Below are 23,362 nucleotides of genomic sequence, written 5' to 3' on the forward strand. Positions count from 1 at the left end.
TTGGTTTTGTTTAGTAACGTTTGTAAACGTTCGGCTTAAATTGACAAAAAGGTGAAATGTTTAGATTTGTTTCGTAGCGTTTGTAAACGTTCGGCTTAAATCCCTTAATAGGTCAAATGTTTGGATTTTTTTTGTAACGTTTGTAAACGTTTGGCTTAAATTGCTAAAAAGGCGAAATGTTTGGTTTTGTTTCGTAATGTTTGTAAACGTTCGGCTTAAATCGCTAAAAAGGTGAAATGTTGGGTTTTGTTTAGTAACGTTTGTAAACGTTCTGCTTAAATAGCTAAAAAGGTGAAACGTTTGGTTTTGTTTCGTAACATTCGTAAACGTTTGGCTTAAATCGCTATGAAGGGGAAACGTTTGGATTTGTTCCGTAACGTTTGTAAATATTTGGCTTGAATTGTTAAAAAGGGGAAACGTTTTGATTTATTTGGTAATGTTTGTAAATGATTGGTTTTGTTTCGTAATGTTCGTAAATGTTTGGCTTAAATCGCTAAAAATGTGAAATTTTCTAATTTGTTTTGTAATGTTTTAAAAGTTTGGTATTGTTTCGTGACGTTTGTAAACGTTTGGCATAAATCGTTAAAAAGGTGAAACATTTGGATTTGTTTCGTAAAGTTTGTAATAGTTTGTCTTAAATTGCTGAAAAGGTGAAACGTTTGGATTTATTTCGTAACATTTGTAAACGTTTGGCTTCAATCTCTAAAAAGGTGAAACGTTTGGCTATGTTTAGTAACGTTTGTAAACGTTTGGCTTAAGTCGCTAAAAAGGTGAAACGTTTGGATTTGTTTCGTAACGTTTGTAAACGTCTGGCTTAAATTGCTAAAAATGGGGAAACATTTGGATTTGTTTCGTACTTAAATCACTAAAAAGGTGAAACATTTGGATTTGTTTCGTAATGTTTGTAAACGTTTGTCTTATATTGATAAAAAGGGGAAATAAACGCTTGCATTTGTTTCGTAACTTTTGTAAAAGTTTGGATTATATTGCTAAAAAGGTGAAACTTTTGGATTTGTTTCGTAATATTTATAAACGTTTGCCTTCAATTGCGAAAAAGGGGAAACGTTTGGATTTGTTTTGTAATGTTTGTAAACGTTTGGCTTAAATTGCTAAAATTGGAAAACCTTTGGATTTATTTCGTAACATTTGTAAACGTTTGGCTTAAATCACTAAAGAGGTGAAACGGTTGGATTTGTTTCGTGACGTTTGTAAACGTTTGGCTTAAATCGCTAAAAAGGTGAAACATTTGAATTTGTTTCGTAAAGTTTGTAAACGTTTGGCTTATATTAATAAAATGGGGAAATAAACGATTGGATTTATTTCGTAACGTTTGTAAAAATTTGGATTATATGGCTAAAAAGGTGAAACTTTTGGATTTGTTTCGTAATATTTATAAACGTTTGCCTTCAATCTTAAAATTGAGGAAACTTTTGGATTTGTTTCGTAACGTTTATAAACGTTTGGCTTAAATAGCTAAAATTGGAAAACCTTTGGATTTATTTCGTAACATTTGTAAACATTTGGCTTAAATCGCTAAAAAGGTGAAACGTTTGGATTTGTTTCGTGACGTTTGTAAACGTTTGGCTTAAATCGCTAAAAATGGGGAAACGTTTGGATTTGTTTTGTAACGTTTGTACACATTTGGATATGTTGCGTAACGTTTGTGAACGTTTGGGTTTTGTTTCGTAACGTTTATAAACATTTGGCTTAAATCGCTAAAATGGGGAATAGTTTGGATTTGTTTCTTAACATATGTAAATGTTTGGCTTCAATCGCTAAAAAGGTAAAACGTTTGGATTTGTTTTGTAACGTTTGTAAATGTTTGGCTTAAATTGCTAAAAATGAGAAGAGTTTGTTTTTGTTCCGTAATGTTTTTAAAGGTTTGGATTTGTTTCGTAACGTTGGTAACCGTTTGGCTTAAATCGCTAAAAAGGTGAAAAGTTTGGATTTTTTCGTAACGTTTGTAAACGTTTGGCTTAAATCGTTGAAATAGGGAAATGTTTAGATTTGTTTCGTAACGTTTGTAAACGTTTGGATTTTATTTCGTAATGTTTGTAAACGTTTGGATTTTGTTTCGTAACGTTTGTAAACGTTTGGCTTAAATTGCTAAAAAGGTGAAATGTTTGGATTTGTTTTGTAACGTTTGTAAACATTTGGCTTAAATTGCTAAAAAGGTGAAACGCTTGGATTTTTTTTGTAACTTGTGTAAACGTTTGGCTTAAATCGCTAAAAAGGTGAAATGCTTGGATTCGTTTCGTAACATTTGTAAACGTTTGGCTTAAATCGAAAATGGGAAACGTTTTGTTTTGTTCCGTAACGTTTAAACGTTTGGCTTAAATAGCTAAAAATATGAAACGTTTGGATTTTCGTAACGTTTTAAACGTTTGGTTTTGTTTCTTAACGTTTGTAAACGTTTGGCTTAAATCGTTAAAAAGGTGAAACATTTGGATTTGTTTCGTAACGTTTGTAAACGTTTGTCTTAAATCGCTAAAATGGGTGAAACGTTTGGATTTCTTTCGTAACGTTTGTAAATGTTTGGCTTAAATCGCTAAAAAAGTGAAACGTTTCGATTTGTTTCGTAACGTTTGTAAACGTTTGGCTTAAATCGCTATAAATATGAAACATTTGGATTTGTTTCCTAACGTTTGTAAACGTTTGGATTAAATTTCTAAAAAGGTGAAACGCTTGGATTAGTTTGATAACGTTTGTAAATGTTTGGTTTAAATTGCTAAAAAGGTAAAAGGCTTGGTTTTTGTTTCGTAATGTTTGTAAATGTTTGGCTTAAATTGCTAAAAATGTGAGACGTTTGGATTTGTTTCGTAACGTTTGGATTTGTTTGGCTTCAATCGCTAAAAATGTAAAATGTTTGGATTTGTTTCGTAATGTTTGTAAACGTTTAGCATAAATTGCTAAAAAGGTAAAACGTTTGGATTCGTTTCGTAATTTTTTAAACGTTTGGCTTAAATCGCTAAAATGGGGGAACGTTTGGATTTTTTTTGTAACGTTTGTAAATGTTTGGCTTAAATTTCTTAAAAGGGGAAACGTTTGGATTTGTTTCGCAACATTTTGTAAAGGTTTGCCTTAAATCGATAAAAAGGTGAAACGATTGGATTTGTATCGTAACTTTTGTAAACGTTTGGCCTAAATTGCTAAAAAGGGTGAATAGCTTGGATTTGTTTCGTAACGTTTGGAAATGTTTGGCTTAAATTGCTAAAAAGGTTAAACGTTTGGATTTGTTTCGTAGCGTTTGTAAGAGTTTGGCATAAATCCCTAAAAAGGTGAAACGTTTGGATTTGTTTCCTAATGTTTTAAACGTTTGGTTTCATATCGTAATGTTTGTAAACGTGTGGCTTAAATTTTAAAAAATGATAAACGTCATGTTTTGTTTCGTAATGTTTGTAAACGTTTGGCTTAAATCGCTAAAAAAGGTGAAACATCCTGTTTTGTTTCGTAATATTTGTAAACACTTGGTTTTGTTTCATAACGTTTGTAAACGTTTGGCTTAAATTGTTAAATATTGGAAACGTTTGGATTTGTTTCATAACGTTTGTAAACGTTTGGCTTAAATCGCTAAAAGGTGAAACGTTTGGATTTGTTTCGTAAGGTTTGTAAATGTTTGGCTTAAATCGCTAAAAAGGTGAAACGTCCTGTTTTGTTTCGTAATGTTTGTAAACGTTTGACTTAAATCGTAAAAAAGGTGAAATGTCATTTCTTGTTTCGTAACATTTGTAAACGTTTGCCTTAAATCGCTAAAAAAGGTGAAACGTTTGGATTTGTTTCATAAAGTTTGCAAACGTTGGGCTTAATTCGCTAAAAAGCAGAAACATTTGGATTTGTTTCGTAACGTTTTGAAATGTTTGGCTTAAATAGCTAAAGAGGTGAAACGCTTGGATTTGTTTCGTAACGTTTGTAAACTTTTGGCTTAAATATATAAAAAGGGGGAAACGTTTGGATTTGTTTCGTAACATTTGTAAACGTTTGGCTTAAATCGCTAAAAAGGTGAAACTTTTGGATTTGTTTCGTAATGTTTGTAAATGTTTGGCTTAAATCGCTAAAAAGGTGAAACGTTTGGTTTTGTTTTGTTACATTTGTAAATGTTTGGCTTAAATCACTAAAAAAGGTCAAACGTTTGGATTTGTTTCGTAACGTTTGTTTTATATCACTAAAGAGAAGAAACGTTTGGATTTGTTTCGTAACGTTTGTATACATATGGCTTAAATTTTAAACGTTTTGATTAGTTTCGTAACGTTTGTAAACGTTTGGCTTAAATTACTGAAAAGGTGAAATATTTGGATTTGTTTTGTAACCTTTGTAAACGTTCGGCTTAAATTGCTAAAAAGGTGAAACGGCTGGATTTGTTTCGTAGCGTTTTAAACCTTTTGATTTGTTTCGAAACGTTTGGATTTTTTTCATAGCGTTTGTAAATGTTTCGCTTCAATCACTAAAATGGCGAAACGTTTGGATTTTTTCGTAATGTTTGGCTTAGATCACTAAAAATGTTAAACAAATGGATTTGTTTCATAACGTTTACCATCGTTTGGTTTTGTTTCGTAACGTTTATAAACGTTTGGCTTAAATCCCTAAAATGGGGAAACGTTTGGTATTGTTTTGTAGCTTTTGTAATCATTTGGATTCGTTTCGTAACGTTTTGAAAGTTTGGTTTTAACGTTTACAAACGTTTGGCTTAAATCGCTAAAAAGGTGAAACGTTTGGCTTAAATCGATAAAAAGGTGAAACGTTTGGATTTGTTCGTAACGTTTGTTAACGTTTGGCTTAAATTGCTGAAAAGGTGAAACACTTGGTTTTGTTTCGTAACGTTTGTAAACGTTTGGCTTAAATTATTAAATATGAGAAACGTTTGGATTTGTTTCCCAACGTTTGTAAACGTTTGGCTTAAATCGCTAATAGGTGAAACATTTTGATTTGTTTCGTAAAGTTTGTATACATTTGGCTAAAATTGCTGAAAAGGTGAAACGTTTGGATTTATTTCGTAACGTTTGTAAACGTTTGGCTTAAATCGCTTAAAAGGGGAAACGTTTGGATTTGTTCGTAACGTTTGTAAACGTTTGGCATAAATCGCTAAAAAGGTGAAATGTTTGGATTTGTTTTGTAACGTTTTAAACGTTTGGCTTAAATCGCTAAAATGGGGAAACATTTGGATTTGTTTCTTAACGTTTGTAAACGTTTGGCTCAAATCGCTAAAAAGGTGAAACGTTTGGATTTGTTTCGTAGCGTTTGTAAACGTTTGGCTTAAATCGCTAAAAAGGGGAACGTTTGGATTTCTTTCGTACCGTTTGTAAACGTTTGGCCTAATATTGCTAAAAATGTGAAACGTTTGGATTCGTTTCGTAACGTTTGTAAACGTTTGGCTTAAATTGCTAAAAAGGTGAAACTCTTGGTTTTGTTTCGTAAATTTTGTAAACGTTTGGCTTAAATTGTTAAATATGAGAAACATTTGAATTTGATTCGTAACGTTTGTAAAGGTTTTGTTTCAATCGCTAAAAATGTGAGATATTTGGATTTGTTTCGTAACGTTTGTAAACGTTTGGCTTTCATCGCTAAAAAGGGGAATCGTTTGGATTTGTTTCGTACCGTTTGGAAACGTTCGGCTTAAATCGTTAAAAATGTGAAACGTTTTAATTTGTTTCGTAACGTGTGTAAACGTTCGGCTTAAATCGCTAAAAAGGTTAAACGTTTGGATTTCTTTCGTAACGTTTGAAAATGTTTGTCTTAAATCGCTAAAAACGTGAAACGTTTGGATTTATTTCGTAACGTTTGTAAACGTTTGGCTAATATTCCTAAAAAGGTGAAACGTTTAGATTGATTTCGTAGCGTTTGTAAACATTTGGCTTAAATCGCTAAAAAGGGGAAACGTTTAGATTTTTTCGTACCGATTGTAAACGTTTGGCTTAAATCGCTAAAAAGGTGAAACGATTGGATTTGTTTTATATTATTTCTAAAAGTTTGGCTTAAATCGCTAAAAAGGTGAAACGTTTGGATTTGTTTCGTAACATTTTAAACGTTTGGTTTTTTTCGTAACGTTTTTCGACATTTGGCTTAAATCGCTATAAGGTGAAACGTTTGGATTTGTTTCGTAACGTTCGTAAACGTTTGGCTTAAATCGCTAAAAAGGTGAAACGTTTGGATTTGTTTCGTAACGTTTGTAAACGTTTGGCTTAATTCGCTATAAAGGTAAAACGTTTGGATTTGTTTCCTAACGTTTGTAAACGTTTGGCTTAAATTGCTAAAAAGGTGAAACTCTTGGATTTGTTTGATAAGGTTTTTAAACGTTTGGTTTAAATTGCTAAAAAGGTGAAACGCTTGGATTTGTTTCGTAACGTTTGTAAACGTTTGGCTTAAATTGCAAAAAAATTTAAACTCTTGGTTTTTGTTTTGTAAATTTTTTAAATGTTTGGCTTATATTGCTAAAAATGTGAAACATTTAGATTTGTTTCTTAACGTTTGGATTTGTTTGGCTTCAATCGCTAAAAATGTGAAATGTTTGGATTTGTTTCGTAACGTTTGTAAACGTTTGGCATAAATTGCTAAAAAGGTAAAACGTTTGGATTTGTTTTGTAACTTTTTAAACGTTTGGCTTAAATCGCTAAAATGGGAAAACGTTTAGATTTGTTTTGTAACGTTTGTAAACGTTTGGCTTAAATTGCTTAAAAGGCGAAACGTTTGGATTTGTTTCGTAACATTTTGTAAAGGTTTGGCTTAAATCGCTAAAAATGTGAAATAATTGGATTTGTATCGCAACTTTTGTAAACGTTTGTCTTATATTGCTAAAAAAGGTGAAACGCTTGGATTTGTTTCGTAACGTTTGGAAACGTTTGTAAATGTTTGGCTTAAATTGCTAAAAAGGTGAAACGTTTGGATTTGTTTTGTAGCGTTTGTAAACGTTTAGCTTAAATCGCTAAAAAGGTGAAATGTTTGGATTTGTTTCGTAACGTTTTAAACGTTTGGTTTCATATCGTAATGTTTGTAAACGTTTGGCTTAAATTCTATAAAAGGATAAACGTCATGTTTTGTTTCGTAATGTTTGTAAACGTTTGGATTATATCGCTAAAAAAGGTGAAACGTCCTGTTTTGTTTCGTAATGTTTGTAAACACTTTGTTTTATTTCATAACGTTTGTAAACGTTTGGCTTAAATTGTTAAATATGGGAAACGTTTGGATTTGTTTCATAACGATTGTAAACGTTTGGCTTAAATCGCTAAAAGGTGAAACGTTTGGATTTGTTTCGTAATGTTTGTAAATGTTTGGCTTAAATCGCTAATAAGGTGAAACATCCTGTTTTGTTTCGTAATGTTTGTAAACGTTTGACTTAAATCGTAAAAAAGGTGAAACGTCCTGTTTTGTTTCGTAACGTTTGTAAATGTTTGGCTTAAATCGCTAAAAAGGTGAAACGTTTGGATTTGTTTCATAAAGTTTGTAAACGTTTGGCTTAATTCGCTAAAAAGCAGGAACGTTTGGATTTGTTTCGTAACGTTTTGAAACGTTTGGCTTAAATCGCAAAAAAGGTGAAACGCTTGGATTTGTTAAGTAAAGTTTATAAAATTTTGGCTTAAATAGATAAAAAGGGGAAACATTTAGATTTGTTTCGTAACATTTGTTTGGCTTAAATCGCTAAAAAGGTGAAACTTTTGGATTTGTTTCGTAACGTTTGTAAATATTTGGCTTAAATCATTAAAAAGGTAAAATGTTTGGTTTTGTTTTGTTACGTTTGTAAACATTTGGCTTAAATCACTAAAAAGGTGAAACGTTTGAATTTGTTTCGTAACGTTTGTAAACATTTGTTTTATATCGCTAAAGAGGTGAAACGTTTGGATTTGTTTCGAAAGGTTCGTAAACATTTGGCTTAAAATGCTAATAAGGGTTTCTTAACATTTTAAACGTTTTGATTAGTTTTGTAACGTTTGTAAACGTTTGGCTTAAATTATTGAAAAGGTGAAACATTTGGATTTGTATTGTAACCTTTGTTAACGTTCGGCTTAAATTGCTAAAAACGTGAAACGGTTGGATTTGTTTGTAACGTTTTTAACGTTTTAAATTTGTTTCGAAACGTTTGGATTTTTTTCATAACGTTTGTAAATGTTAGGCTTCAATCAATAAAATGGTGAAACGTTCGGATTTGTTTCGTAACGTTTGTAAACGTTTGGCTTAAATCACTAAAAATGGGAAACGTTTGGATTTGTTTCGTAACGTTTAGCATCGTTTGGTTTTGTTTCGTAACGTTTGTAAACGTTTGGTTTAAATTGCTAAAATGGGGAAACATTTGGTGTTGTTTTGTAACTTTTGTAAACATTTGGATTCGTTTCGTAACGTTTTGAAAGTTTGGTTTTAACGTTTATAAACGTAGGACTTAAATCGATAAAAAGGTGAAACGTTTGGCTTAAATCGATAAAAAGGTGAAACGTTTGGATTTGTTTCGTAACGTTTGTTAACGTTTGGCTTAAATTGCTGAAAAGGTGAAACACTTGGTTTTGTTTCGTAACGTTTGTAAACGTTTGGCTTAAATTATTAAATATGAGAAACGTTTGGATTTGTTTCCCAACATTTGTAAACGTTTGGCTTAAATCGCTAAAAGGTGACACGTTTTGATTTGTTTTGTAAGGTTTGTATACATTTGGCTTAAATTGCTAAAAAGGTGAAACGTTTGGATTTGTTTCGTAACGTTTGTAAACGTTTGGCTTAAATCGCTAAAAAGGTGAAACGTTTGGATTTTGTTCGTAATGTTTGTAAACGTTTGGCATAAATCGCTAAAAAGGTGAAATGTTTGGATTTGTTTTGAAACGTTTTAAACGTTTGGTTAAATTGCTAAAATGGGGAAACATTTGGATTTGTTTCTTAACGTTTGTAAACGTTTGGCTTAAATCGCTAAAAAGGTGAAACGTTTGGATTTGTTTCGTAGCGTTTGTATACATTTGGCTTAAATTGCTAAAAAGGTGAAACGTTTGGATTTGTTTCGTAACGTTTGTAAACATTTGGCTTAAATCGCTAAAAAGGTGAAACGTTTGGATTTGTTCGTAATGTTTGTAAACGTTTGGCATAAATCGCTAAAAAGGTGAAATGTTTGGATTTGTTTTGAAAAGTTTTAAACATTTGGTTAAATCGCTAAAATGGGGAAACATTTGGATTTGTTTCTTAACGTTTGTAAACGTTTGGCTTAAATCGCTAAAAAGGTAAAACGTTTGGATTTGTTTCGTAGCGTTTGTAAACGTTTGGCTTAAATCGCTAAAAAGGTGAAACGTTTGGATTTCGTTCGTACCGTTTGTAAACGTTTGGCTTAAATCGCTAAAAATATGAAACGTTTGGATTTGTTTCGTAACGTTTGTAAACGTTTGGCTTCAATTGCTAAAAAGTTGAAACTCTTGGTTTTGTTTCGTAAATTTTTTAAACGTTTGGCTTAAATTGTTAAATATGAGAAACATTTGAATTTGTTTCGTAACGTTTGTAAAGATTTGGTTTCAATCGCTAAAAATGTGAAACCTTTGGATTTGTGTCGTAACGTTTGTAAATGTTTGGCTTTCAACGCTAAATAGGGGAAGTGTTTGGATTTGTTTCGTAACGTTTGGAAACGTTCGCCTTAAATCGCTAAAAAGGTGAAACGTTTGAATTTGTTTCATAACGTGTGTAAATGTTCGGCTTAAATCGCTAAAAAGGTTAAACGTTTGGATTTGCTTCGTAACGTTTGCAAACGTTTGTCTTAAATCGTTAAAAAGGTGAAACGTTTGGATTTATTTCGTAACGTTTGTAAACGTTTGGCTTAAATAGCTAAAAAGATGAAACGTTTGGATTTGTTTTGTATCGTTTCTAAAAGTTTGGATTAAATAGCTAAAAAGGTAAAACGTTTGGATTTGTTTCGTAACATTTTAAACGTTTGGTTTTTTTCGTAACGTTTTTTGACGTTTGGCTTAAATAGCTAAAAGGTGAAACGTTTATATTTGTTTCGTAACGTTTGTAAACGTTTGGCTTAAATCGCTAAAAAGGTGAAACGTTTGGATTTGTTTGGTAACGTTTGTAAACGTTTGGCTTATATCGCTATAAAGGGGAAACGTTTGGATTTGTTTCCTAATGTTTGTAAACGTTTGGCTTAAATTTCTAAAAAGGTGAACCTCTTTGATTTGTTTGATAATGTTTGTAAATGTTTGGTTTAAATTGCTAAAAATGTGAAACGCTTGGATTTGTTTCGTAACGTTTGTAAACGTTTGGCTTAAACTGCAAAAAACGTGAAACGCTTGGTTTTCGTTTTGTAACTTTTGTAAATGTTTGGCTAATATTGCTAAAAATGTGAAACGTTTAGATTTGTTTCTTAATGTTTGGATTTGTTTGGCTTCAATCGCTAAAAATGGGAAATGTTTGGATTTGTTTCGTAATGTTTGTAAACGTTTGGCATAAATTGCTAAAAAGGTAAAACGTTTGGATTTGTTTCGTAACTTTTTAAACGTTTGGCTTAAATCGCTAAAATGGGGAAACGTTAAGATTTGTTTTGTAACGTTTGTAAACGTTTGGCTTAAATTGCTTAAAAGGCGAAACGTTTGGATTTGTTTCGTAACATTTTGTAAAGGTTTGGCTTAAATCGCTAAAAATGTGAAATAATTGGATTTGTATCGCAACATTTGTAAACGTTTGTCTTATATTGCTAAAAAAGGTGAAACGCTTGGATTTGTTTCGTAACGTTTGGAAACGTTTGTAAACGTTTGGCTTAAATTGCTAAAAAGGTGAAACTTTTGGATTTGTTTCGTAGCGTTTGTAAATGTTTGGCTTAAATCGCTAAAAAGGTGAAATGTTTGGATTTGTTTCGTAACGTTTTAAATGTTTGGTTTCATATCGTAATGTTTGTAAACGTTTGGCTTTAATTCTAAAAAAGGATAAACGTCATGTTTTGTTTCGTAATGTTTGTAAACATTTGGCTTATATCGCTAAAAAGGTGAAACGTCCTGTTTTGTTTCGTAATGTTTGTAAACACTTGGTTTTATTTCATAATGTTTGTAAATGTTTGGCTTAAATTGTTAAATATGTGAAACGTTTGGATTTGTTTCATATCGTTTGTAAACGTTTGGCTTAAATCGCTAAAAGGTGAAACGTTTGGATTTGTTTCGTAATGTTTGTAAATGTTTGGCTTAAATCGCTAATAAGGTGAAACGTCCTGTTTTGTTTCGTAATGTTTGTAAACGTTTGACTTAAATTGTAAAAAAGGTGAAACATCCTGTTTTGTTTCGTAACGTTTGTAAACGTTTGGCTTAATTCGCTAAAAAGGTGAAACGTTTGGATTTGTTTCATAAAGTTTGTAAACGTTTGGCTTAATTCGCTAAAAAGCAGGAACGTTTGGATTTGTTTCGTAACGTTTTGAAACGTTTGGCTTAAATCGCAAAAAAGGTGAAACGCTTGGATTTGTTTCGTAACATTTATAAACTTTTGGCTTAAATAGATAAAAAGGGGAAACGTTTAGATTTGTTTCGTAACATTTGTAAATGTTTGGCTTAAATCGCTAAAAAGGTGAAACTTTTGGATTTGTTTCGTAACGTTTGTAAATATTTGGCTTAAATCATTAAAAAGGTAAAATGTTTGGTTTTGTTTGGTTACGTTTGTAAACATTTGGCTTAAATCACTAAAAAGGTGAAACGTTTGAATTTGTTTCGTAACGTTTGTAAACATTTGTTTTATATCGCTAAAGAGGTGAAACGTTTGGATTTGTTTAGTAAGGTTTGTAAACATTTGACATAAAATGCTAATAAGGGTTTCTTAACATTTTAAACGTTTTGATTAGTTTTGTAACGTTTGTAAACGTTTGGCTTAAATTATTGAAAAGGTGAAACATTTGGATTTGTTTTGTAACCTTTGTAAAAGTTCGGCTTAAATTTCTAAAAACGTGAAACGGTTGGATTTGTTTCGTAACGTTTTAAACGTTTTAAATTTGTTTCGAAACGTTTGGATTTTTTTCATATCGTTTGTAAATGTTAGGCTTCAATCACTAAAATGGTGAAACGTTCGGATTTGTTTCGTAACGTTTGTAAGCGTTTGGCTTAAATCACTAAAAATGTGAAACGTTTGGATTTGTTTCGTAACGTTTAGCATCGTTTGGTTTTGTTTCGTAACGTTTGTAAACGTTTGGTTTAAATTGCTAAAATGGGGAAACATTTGGTGTTGTTTTGTAACTTTTCTAAACGTTTGGATTCGTTTCGTAACGTTTTGAAAGTTTGGTTTTAACGTTTATAAATGTTTGGCTTAAATCGCTAAAAAGGTGAAACTTTTGGCTTAAATCGATAAAAAGGGGAAACGTTTGGATTTGTTTCGTAACGTTTGTTAACGTTTGGCTTAAATTGCTGAAAAGGTGAAACACTTGGTTTTGTTTCGTAACGTTTGTAAACGTTTGGCTTAAATTATTAAATATGAGAAACATTATGATTTGTTTCCCAACATTTGTAAACGTTTGGCTTAAATCGCTAAAAGGTGAAACGTTTTGATTTGTTTCGTAAAGTTTGTATACATTTGGCTTAAATTGCTAAAAAGGTGAAATGTTTGGATTTGTTTCGTAACGTTTGTAAACGTTTGGCTTAAATCGCTAAAAAGGTGAAACGTTTGGATTTGTTCGTAAATTTTGTAAACGTTTGGCATAAATCGCTAAAAAGGTGAAATGTTTGGATTTGTTTTGAAACGTTTTAAACGTTTGGTTAAATCGCTAAAATGGAGAAACATTTGGATTTGTTTCTTAACGTTTGTAAACGTTTGGCTTAAATCGCTAAAAAGGTGAAACGTTTGGATTTGTTTCGTAGCGTTTGTAAACGTTTGGCTTAAATCGCTAAAAAGGTGAAACGTTTGGATTTCTTTCGTACCGTTTGTAAACGTTTGGCTTAAATCACTAAAAATATGAAACATTTGGATTTGTTTCGTAACGTTTGTAAACGTTTGGCTTAAATTGCTAAAAAGGTGAAACTCTTGGTTTTGTTTCGTAAGTTTTGTAAACGTTTGGCTTAAATTGTTAAATATGAGAAACATTTGAATTTGTTTCGTAACGTTTGTAAAGGTTTGGTTTCAATCGCTAAAAATGTGAAACGTTTGGATTTGTGTCGTAACGTTTGTAAATGTTTGGCTTTCAACGCTAAATAGGGGAAGTGTTTGGATTTGTTTCCTAACGTTTGGAAACGTTCGCCTTAAATCGCTAAAAAGGTGAAACGTTTGAATTGGTTTCGTAACGTGTGTAAATGTTCGGCTTAAATCGCTAAAAAGGTTAAACGTTTGGATTTGTTTCGTAACATTTGCAAATGTTTGTCTTAAATCGTTAAAAAGATGAAACGTTTGGATTTATTTCGTAACGTTTGTAAACGTTTGGCTTATATTGCTAAAAAGGGGAAACATTTAGATTGATTTCGTACCGATTGTAAAAGTTTGGCTTAAATCGCTAAAAAGGTGAAATGTTTGGATTTGTTTTGTATCGTTTCTAAAAGTTTGGATTAAATCGCTAAAAAGGTAAAACATTTGGATTTGTTTCGTAACATTTTAAACGTTTGGTTTTTTTCGTAACGTTTTTTGACGTTTGGCTTAAATAGCAAAAAGGTGAAACATTTGGATTTGTTTCGTAACGTTTGTAAACGTTTGGCTTAAATCGCTAAAAAGGTGAAACGTTTAGATTTGTTTGGTAACGTTTGTAAACGTTTGGCTTATATCGCTATAAAGGGGAAACGTTTGGATTTGTTTCCTAACGTTTGTAAACGTTTGGCGTAAATTTCTAAAAAGGTGAACCTATTGGATTTGTTTGATAATGTTTGTAAATGTTTCGTTTAAATTGCTAAAAAGGTGAAACGCTTGGATTTGTTTCCTAACGTTTGGAAACGTTCGCCTTAAATCGCTAAAAAGGTGAAACGTTTGAATTGGTTTCGTAACGTGTGTAAATGTTCGGCTTAAATCGCTAAAAAGGTTAAACGTTTGGATTTGTTTCGTAACATTTGCAAATGTTTGTCTTAAATCGTTAAAAAGATGAAACGTTTGGATATATTTCGTAACGTTTGTAAACGTTTGGCTTATATTGCTAAAAAGGGGAAACATTTAGATTGATTTCGTAGCGTTTGTAAACGTTTGGCTTAAATCGCTAAAAAGGGGAAACTTTTGGATTTGTTTCGTACCGATTGTAAACGTTTGGCTTAAATCGCTAAAAAGATGAAATGTTTGGATTTGTTTTGTATCGTTTCTAAAAGTTTGGATTAAATCGCTAAAAAGGTAAAACGTTTGGATTTGCTTCGTAACATTTTAAACGTTTGGTGTTTTTTCGTAACGTTTTTTGACATTTGGCTTAAATAGCTAAAAGGTGAAACATTTGGATTTATTTCGTAACGTTTGTAAACGTTTGGCTTAAATCGCTAAAAAGGTGAAACGTTTGGATTTGTTTGGTAACGTTTGTAAACGTTTGGCTTATATCGCTATAAAGGTGAAACGTTTGGATTTGTTTCCTAACGTTTGTAAACGTTTGGCTTAAATTTCTAAAAAGGTGAACCTATTGGATTTGTTTGATAATGTTTGTAAATGTTTCGTTTAAATTGCTAAAAAGGTGAACCGCTTGGATTTGTTTCGTAACGTTTGTAAACGTTTGGCTTAAATTGCTAAAAATGTGAAACGCTTGGATTTGTTTCGTAACGTTTGTAAACGTTTGGTTTATATTGCTAAAAAGGTGAAACGCTTGGATTTGTTTCGTAACGTTTGTAAACGTTTGGCTTAAATTGCTAAAAATGTGAAACGTTTGGTTTTTTTCCGTAACGTTTGTAAATGTTTGGCTTTAAATCGCTTAAAAGGTGAAACATTTGGATTTGTTACGTAATGTTTGTATACGTTTGCCATAAATCGCCAAAAAGGTGAAATGTTTGGATTTTTGTTGTAACGTTTGTAAACGTTTGGCTTAAATTGCTAAAGAGGCGAAACGTTTGGGTTTGTTTCGTAATGTTTGTAAACGTTCGGCTTAAATGGCTAAAAAGGTAAAATGTTTGGTTTTGTTTAGTAACGTTTGTAAACGTTCGGCTTAAATAGCTAAAAAGGGGAAACGTTTGGTTTTGTTTCGTAACATTCTTAAACTTTTGGCTTAAATCACTATGAAGGGGAAACATTTGGATTTGTTCCGTAACGTTTGTAAATGTTTGGCTTAAATTGCTAAAAAGGGGAAACGTTTTGATTTGTTTCGTAATGTTTGTAAACGATTGGTTTTGTTTCGCAATGTTTGTAAATGTTTGGCGTAAATCGCTAAAAATGTGAAATTTTTTAATTTGTTTTGCAATGTTTTAAACGTTTGGTATTGTTTCATAACGTTTGTAAACGTTTGACTTAAATCGCTAAAATGGTGAAACATTTGGATTTGTTTCGAAAAGTTTATAATAGTATTCCTTAAATTGCTAAAAAGGTGAAACGTTTGGATTTGTTTCGTAAGATTTGTAAACGTTTGGCTTCAATCTCTAAAAAGGTGAAACATTTGGATTTGTTTAGTAACGTTTGTAAACGTTTGGCTTAAATCACTAAAAAGATGAAACGTTTAGATTTGTTTCATAACGTTTTAAATGTTTGGCTTAAATCGCTAAAATGGGGAAACATTTGGATTCGTTTCGTAACGTTTGTAAACGTTTTACTTAAATCGCTAAAAAGGTAAAACATTTGGATTTGTTTCGTAACATTTGTAAACGTTTGACTTATATTGATAAAAAGGGGAAATAAACGCTTGGATTTGTTTCGTAATGTTTGTAAAAGTTTGGATTATGTTGCTAAAAAGGTGAAACTTTTGGATTTGTTTCGTAATATTTGTAAACGTTTGCCTTCAATCTCAAAATTGGGGAAACGTTTGGATTTGTTTCGTAACGTTTGTAAACGTTTGGTTTAAATCGCTAAAACTGGAAAACCTTTGGATTTATTTCGTAACATTTGTAAACGTTTGGCTTAAATCGCTAAAAAGGTGAAACGTTTGGATTTGTTTCGTGACATTTGTAAACGTTTGGCTTAAATCGCTAAAAATGGTGAAACGTTTGGATTTGTTTTGTAATGTTTGTACACATTTGGATATGTTTGTAATCGTTTGGGTTTTGTTTCGTAACGTTCATAAACATTTGTCTTAAATCGCTAAAATGGGAAAAAGTTTGGATTTGTTTCTTAACGTATGTAAATGTTTGGCTTCAATCGCTAAAAAGGTGAAACGTTTGGATTTGTTTTGTAACGTTTGTAAATGTTTGGCTTAAATTGCTAAAAATGAGAAAAGTTTGTTTTTGTTCCGTAATGTTTGTAAAGGTTTGGTTTTGTTTAGTAACGTTTGTAAACGTTCGGCTTAAATTGACAAAAAGGTGAAATGTTTAGATTTGTTTCGTAGCGTTTGTAAACGTTCGGCTTAAATCGCTTAATAGGTCAAATGTTTGGATTTTTTTGTAACGTTTGTAAACGTTTGGCTTAAATTGCTAAAAAGGCGAAACGTTTGGTTTGGTTTCGTAATGTTTGTAAACGTTCGGCTTAAATCGCTAAAAAGGTGAAATGTTGGGTTTTGTTTAGTAACGTTTGTAAACGTTCTGCTTAAATAGCTAAAAAGGTGAAACGTTTGGTTTTGTTTCGTAACATTCGTAAACGTTTGGCTTAAATCGCTATGAAGGGGAAACGTTTGGATTTGTTCCGTAACGTTTGTAACTGTTTGGCTTGAATTGTTAAAAAGGGGAAACGTTTTGATTTGTTTCGTAATGTTTGTAAATGATTGGTTTTGTTTCGTAATGTTCGTAAATGTTTGGCTTAAATCGCTAAAAATGTGAAATTTTCTAATTTGTTTTGTAATGTTTTTAACGTTTGGTATTGTTTCGTGACGTTTGTAAACGTTTGGCATAAATCGTTAAAAAGGTGAAACATTTGGATTTGTTTCGTAAAGTTTGTAATAGTTTGTCTTAAATTGCTAAAAAGGTGAAACGTTTGGATTTATTTCGTAACATTTGTAAACGTTTGGCTTCAATCTCTAAAAAGGTGAAATGTTTGGCTATGTTTAGTAACGTTTGTAAATGTTTGGCTTAAGTCGCTAAAAAGGTGAAATGTTTGGATTTGTATCGTAACGTTTGTAAACGTCTGGCTTAAATTGCTAAAAATGGGGAAACATTTGGATTTGTTTCGTAACGTTTGTAAACGTTTGACTTAAATCACTAAAAAGGTGAAACATTTGGATTTGTTTCGTAATGTTTGTAAACGTTTGTCTTATATTGATAAAAAGGGGAAATAAACGCTTGCATTTGTTTCGTAACTTTTGTAAAAGTTTGGATTATATTGCTAAAAAGGTGAAACTTTTGGATTTGTTTCGTAATATTTATAAACGTTTGCCTTCAATTGCAAAAAAGGGGAAACGTTTGGATTTGTTTCGTAACGTTTGTAAACGTTTGGCTTAAATTGCTAAAATTGGAAAACCTTTGGATTTATTTCGTAACATTTGTAAACGTTTGGCTTAAATCACTAAAGAGGTGAAACGGTTGGATTTGTTTCGTGACGTTTGTAAACGTTTGGCTTAAATCGCTAAAAAGGTGAAACATTTGAATTTGTTTCGTAAAGTTTGTAAACGTTTGGCTTATATTAATAAAAAGGGGAAATAAACGATTGGATTTATTTCGTAACGTTTGTAAAAATTTGGATTATATTGCTAAAAAGGTGAAACTTTTGGATTTGTTTCGTAATATTTGTAAACGTTTGCCTTCAATCTTAAAATTGAGGAAACTTTTGGATTTGTTTCGTAACGTTTATAAACGTTTGGCTTAAATAGCTATAATTGGAAAACCTTTGGATTTATTTCGTAACATTTGTAAACGTTTGGCTTAAATCGCTAAAAAGGTGAAACGTTTGGATTTGTTTCGTGACGTTTGTAAACGTTTGGCTTAAATCGCTAAAAATGGGGAAACGTTTGGATTTGTTTTGTAACGTTTGTACACATTTGGATATGTTGCGTAACGTTTGTGAACGTTTGGGTTCTGTTTCGTAACGTTTATAAACAATTGGCTTAAATCGCTAAAATGGGGAATAGTTTGGATTTGTTTCTTAACATATGTAAATGTTTGGCTTCAATCGCTAAAAAGGTAAAACGTTTGGATTTGTTTTGTAACGTTTGTAAATGTTTGGCTTAAATTGCTAAAAATGAGAAAAGTTTGTTTTTGTTCCGTAATGTTTGTAAAGGTTTGGATTTGTTTCGTAACGTTGGCAACCGTTTGGCTTAAATCGCTAAAAAGGTGAAAAGTTTGGATTTTTTCGTAAGGTTTTAAACGTTTGGCTTAAATCGTTGAAATAGGGAAATGTTTAGATTTGTTTCGTAACGTTTGTAAACGTTTGGATTTTATTTCGTAACGTTTGTAAACGTTTGGATTTTGTTTCGTAACGTTTGTAAACGTTTGGCTTAAATTGCCAAAAAGGTGAAATGTTTGGATTTGTTTCGTAACGTTTGTAAACATTTGGCTTAAATTGCTAAAAAGGTGAAACGCTTGGATTTTTTTTGTAACTTGTGTAAACGTTTGGCTTAAATCGCTAAAAAGTTGAAATGCTTGGATTCGTTTCGTAACATTTGTAAACGTTTGGCTTAAATCGAAAATGGGAAACGTTTTGTTTTGTTCCGTAACGTTTAAACGTTTGGCTTAAATAGCTAAAAATATGAAACGTTTGGATTTTCGTAACGTTTTAAACGTTTGGTTTTGTTTCTTAACGTTTGTAAACGTTTGGCTTAAATCGTTAAAAAGGTGAAACATTTGGATTAGTTTCGTAATGTTTGTAAACGTTTGTCTTAAATCGCTAAAATGGGGAAACTTTTGGATTTGTTTCATAACGTTTGTAAACGTTTGGCTTACATCGCTAAAAAGGAAAAACGTTGGGACTTGTTTCGCAACGTTTGTAAATGTTTGGCTTCAATCGCTAAAATGGGGAAACGTTTGGATTTGTTTCGTAACGTTTGTAAATGTTTGGCTTAAATAGCTAAAAACGTGAAACGTTTGGATTTGTTTCGTAACGTTTGGCTTCATTCACTAAAAAATTGCAAATGTTTGGCTTAAATAACAAAAAAGGTTAAACCTTTGGATTTGTTTCGGAATGTTTGTAAACGTTTGGCTTAAATTGCTAAAAAGGTTAAATGCTTGCATTTGCTTCGTAACGTTTGTAAACGTTTGTTTTGTTTCACAATGTTTGTAAACTTTTGCTTCAATCGCTAAGAAGGTGAAACGTTTGGATTTGTTTCGTAATGCTTGTAAACGTTTGGCTTAAATTGCTAAAAAGGTGAAACGCTTGGATTTCTTTTAAAACGTTTGTAAACGTTTGGTTTATAATGCTAAAACGGTGAAACGCTAAAAAGGTGAAACGTTTGGATTTGTTTCGTAACATTTTAAACGTTTGGTTTTGTTTTGTATCGTTTGTAAAATTTTGGCTTAAATCGCTAAAAAGGTGAAATGCTTGGATATGTTTCGTAACATTTGTAAACGTTTGGCTTAAATCGCTAAAATGGGAAAACGTTTGGATTTGTTTCGCTACGTTTCTAAACGTTTGGCTTAAATTGCTAAAAAGTTGTAACGTTTAGATTTTTTCGTAACGTATGTAACTGTTTGGCATAAATTGCAAATAAGGTGAAACGCTTGGATTTGTTTCGCAACATTTTAAACGTTTGGCTTAAATCGCTAAAAAGGTGAAATGTTGGTTTTTGTTCCGTAACGTTTGTAAACTTTTCACTTAAATCGCTAAAAAGGGGAAACGTTTGGTTTAATTTCAAAACGTTTGGCTTAAATAGCTAAAATGGGAAAACATTTGGATTTGTTTCGTAATGTTTGTAAACGTTTGGCTTACATCGCTGAAAAGGTGTAATGTTTGGATTTGTTTCGTAACATTTGTAAACAATTGGCTTAAATCTCTAAAAAGGTTAAACGTTTGGATTTCTTTCGGTATGTTTTATACGTTTTTCTTTAAATCGCTAAAATGGGAAAACCTTTTGATTTGTTTCGTAATGTTTGTAAACGTTTGACTTATATCACTAAAAAGGTGAAACGTTTGGATTTGTTTCGTAAAGTTTGTAAACGTTTGGATTATATTTCTAAAACGGTGAAACGCTTTGAATTTATTTCGTAATGTTTGTAAACGTTTGGCTTCAATCGGAGAAAGGGGAAAAGTTTTTGGATTTGTTTCGTAACGTTTGTAAACGTTTGGCTTAAATCGCTAAAATGGGGAATAGTTTCAATTTGTTTTGCAACGTTTGCAAACGTTTTGTCTAAATCGCTAAAAGGGTGAAACGTTCGGATTTGTTTCGTAATATTTGTAAACGTTCGGCTTAAATCACTAAAAGGTGAAATGTTTGGATTTCTTTCGTAACGTTTGTAAACGTTTGGCTTAGATTGCTAAAAGGGTTAAACGCTTGGATTTGTTTCGTTACGTTTGTAAACGTTTGACTTAAATTTGTAAAAAGGTGAAACGCTTGGATTTTTTTCGGAACGTTTGTAAACGTTTGGCTTAAATTGCTAAAAAGGTGAGATGCTTGGTTTTGTTTCGTAACGTTTGTAAAGGTTTGGCTTAAATCGCTAAAAAAGTGAAATGTTTGGATAGGTTTTGTAACGTTTCAAATGTTTGGTTTGTTTCGTAACGTTTATAAGCGTTTGGCTAAAATCACTAAAAAGGAGAAACGTTTGGATTTGTTTCGTAACGTTTGTAAACGTTTAGCTTAAATCGCTATAAAGGCAAAACTTTTGAATTTGTTTCGTAACGTTGGTAAAAGTTTGGCTTAAATTGCTAATAAGGTGAAATGCTTGGTTTTGTTTTGTAACGTTTGTAAAGGTTTGGCTTAAATCGCTAAAAATGTAAAATCTTTGAATAGGTTTCATAATGTTTTAAAAGTTTGGTTTTGTTTTGTAACGTTTGTAAATGTTTGGCTAAAATCGCTAAAAAGGAGAAACGTTTGGATTTGTTTCGTAAAGTTTGTAAACGTTTAACATAAATCGCTATAAAGGCGAAACGTTTTGATTTGATTCGTAACGTTTGGCTTAAATCGCTAAAAAGATGAAACGTTTGGATTTGTTTCGTAACGTTTGTAAACGTTTGGCATAAATCGCTAAAAAGGTGAATCCTTTTGATTTATTTCGTATCGTTTGTAACGTTTGGCTTAAATCGCTAAAAAGGCGAAACGTTTGGATTTGTTTTGTACGTTTGGCTTAAATTGCTAAAAAGGTGAAACGCTTTGATTTGTTTCGTAACGTTTGTAAACGTTTGGCTTAAATTGATAAAAAGGTGAAACGCTTGGTTTTGTTTCGTAACGTTTGTAAAGGTTTGCCTTAAAGCGCAAAAATGTGTAACGTTTGGATTTGTTTCGTAACGTTTTAAACGTTTGGTTTTGTTTCGTAACGTTTGTAAAGGTTTGGCTTAAATTGCTAAAAATGTGAAACGTTTGGATTTTTTTCGTAACGTTTAAAACATTTGGTTTTGTTTCGTAACGTTTGTTATCGTTTGTTATCGTTTGCTTTAAATCGCTAAAAAGGAGAAACGTTTGGATTTGTTTCGTAGCGTTTGTAAACGTTTGGCTTAAATTGCTAAAAATGTGAAACGCTTGGATTTGTTTCGTAACGTTTGTAAACGCTTGGCTTAAATTACTAAAAAGGTGAAACGCTTGGTTTTGTTTCGTAACGTTTGTAAAGGTTTGCCTTAAAGCGCTAAAAATGTGACACGTTTGGATTTGTTTCGTAACGTTTTAAACGTTTGGTTTTGTTTCGTAACGTTTGCAAAGATTTGGCTTAAATTGCTAAAAATGTGAAACGTTTAGATTTTTTTCGTAACGTTTAAAACATTTGGTTTTGTTTCGTAACGTTTGTTATCGTTTGTTTTAAATCGCTAAAAGGGGAAATGTTTGGATTTGTTTCGTAGCGTTTGTAAACGTTTGGCTTAAATTGCTAAAAATGTGAAATGCTTGGATTTGTTTCGTAACGTTTGTAAACGCTTGGCTTAAATTACTAAAAAGGTGAAACGCTTGGATTTGTTTCGAAACAATTGTAAACGTTTGGCTTAACTTGCTAAAAACTTGAAACATTTGGATTTGTTTCATAACCTTTGTAAGCGTTTGCCTTAAATCGCTAAAAAGGTGAAACGTTTGTAAACGTTTAGCTTAAATCACTAAAAAGGGGATACATTTGGATTTGTTGCGTAAAATTTGTAAACGTTTCGCTTCAATCGCTAAAAAGGTGAAACTTTTGTATTTGTTTCGTAATGTTTGTAAATGTTTGGCTTAAATTACTAAAAAGGTGAAACGCTTGGATTTGTTTCAGAATGTTTGTAAACGTTTGGCTTAAATTGCTAAAAAGGTGAAACGCTTGGATTTGTTTCATAATGTTTGTAAACGTTTGGCTTCAAATGCTAAAAAGGTGAAATGCTTGGTTTATTTCGTAACGTTTATAAAGGTTTTGCTTAAATCGCTAAAAATGTGAAACGTTTGAATTTGTTTCGTAACGTTTTTAACATTTGGTGTTGTTTCGTAACGTTTGTAAACGATTGGCTTAAATTGCTAAAAAGGTGAAACATTTGGATTTGTTTCGTAACGTTTGTAAACGTTTGGCTTAAATCGCTATAAAGGCGAAATGTGTGGATGTGTTTCAGAATGTTTGTAAACGTTTGGCTTAAATTGCTAAAAAGATGAAACGTTTGGATTTTTTCGTAACGTTTGTAAACGTTTGGCTTAAATCGTTAAAAGAGGCGAAACGTTTAAATTTATTTCGTATCGTTTGTAAACATTTGGCTTCAATCGTAAAAAGGTGAAACGTTTGGATTTGATTCCTAACATTTGGCTTAAATTGCTAAAAAGGTGAAACGATTTGATTTGTTTCATAACGTTTGTAAACGTTTGGCTTAAAATGCTATAAAGGGGAAACGTTTGGATTTGTTTCGTAGCGTTTATAAACATTTTGCTTTAATCGCTAAAGAGGTGAAACGTTTGGAATTGTTTGTAACGTATCTAAATGTTTGGCTTGAATTGCTAAAAAGGTGAAACGTTTAGATTCATTTCATAACGTTCGTAAACGTTTGGCATAAATTGCTAAAAAGGTGAAACGCTTGGATTTGTTTTGGAACGTTTGTAAACGTTTGGATAAAACTGCTAAAAAGGTGAAACGCTTGGATTTGTTTCGTAACGTTTGTAAACGTTTGGATTATATTTCTAAAACGGTGAAACGCTTTGAATTTATTTCGTAATGTTTGTAAACGTTTGGCTTCAATCGGAGAAAGGGGAAAAGTTTTTGGATTTGTTTCGTAACGTTTGTAAACGTTTGGCTTAAATCGCTAAAATGGGGAATAGTTTCAATTTGTTTTGCAACGTTTGCAAACGTTTTGTCTAAATCGCTAAAAGGGTGAAACGTTCGGATTTGTTTCGTAATAT

Source organism: Mercurialis annua, linkage group LG3 (assembly GCF_937616625.2).
Source record: "Mercurialis annua linkage group LG3, ddMerAnnu1.2, whole genome shotgun sequence".
NCBI classification, from domain to species: Eukaryota; Viridiplantae; Streptophyta; class Magnoliopsida; order Malpighiales; family Euphorbiaceae; genus Mercurialis; species Mercurialis annua.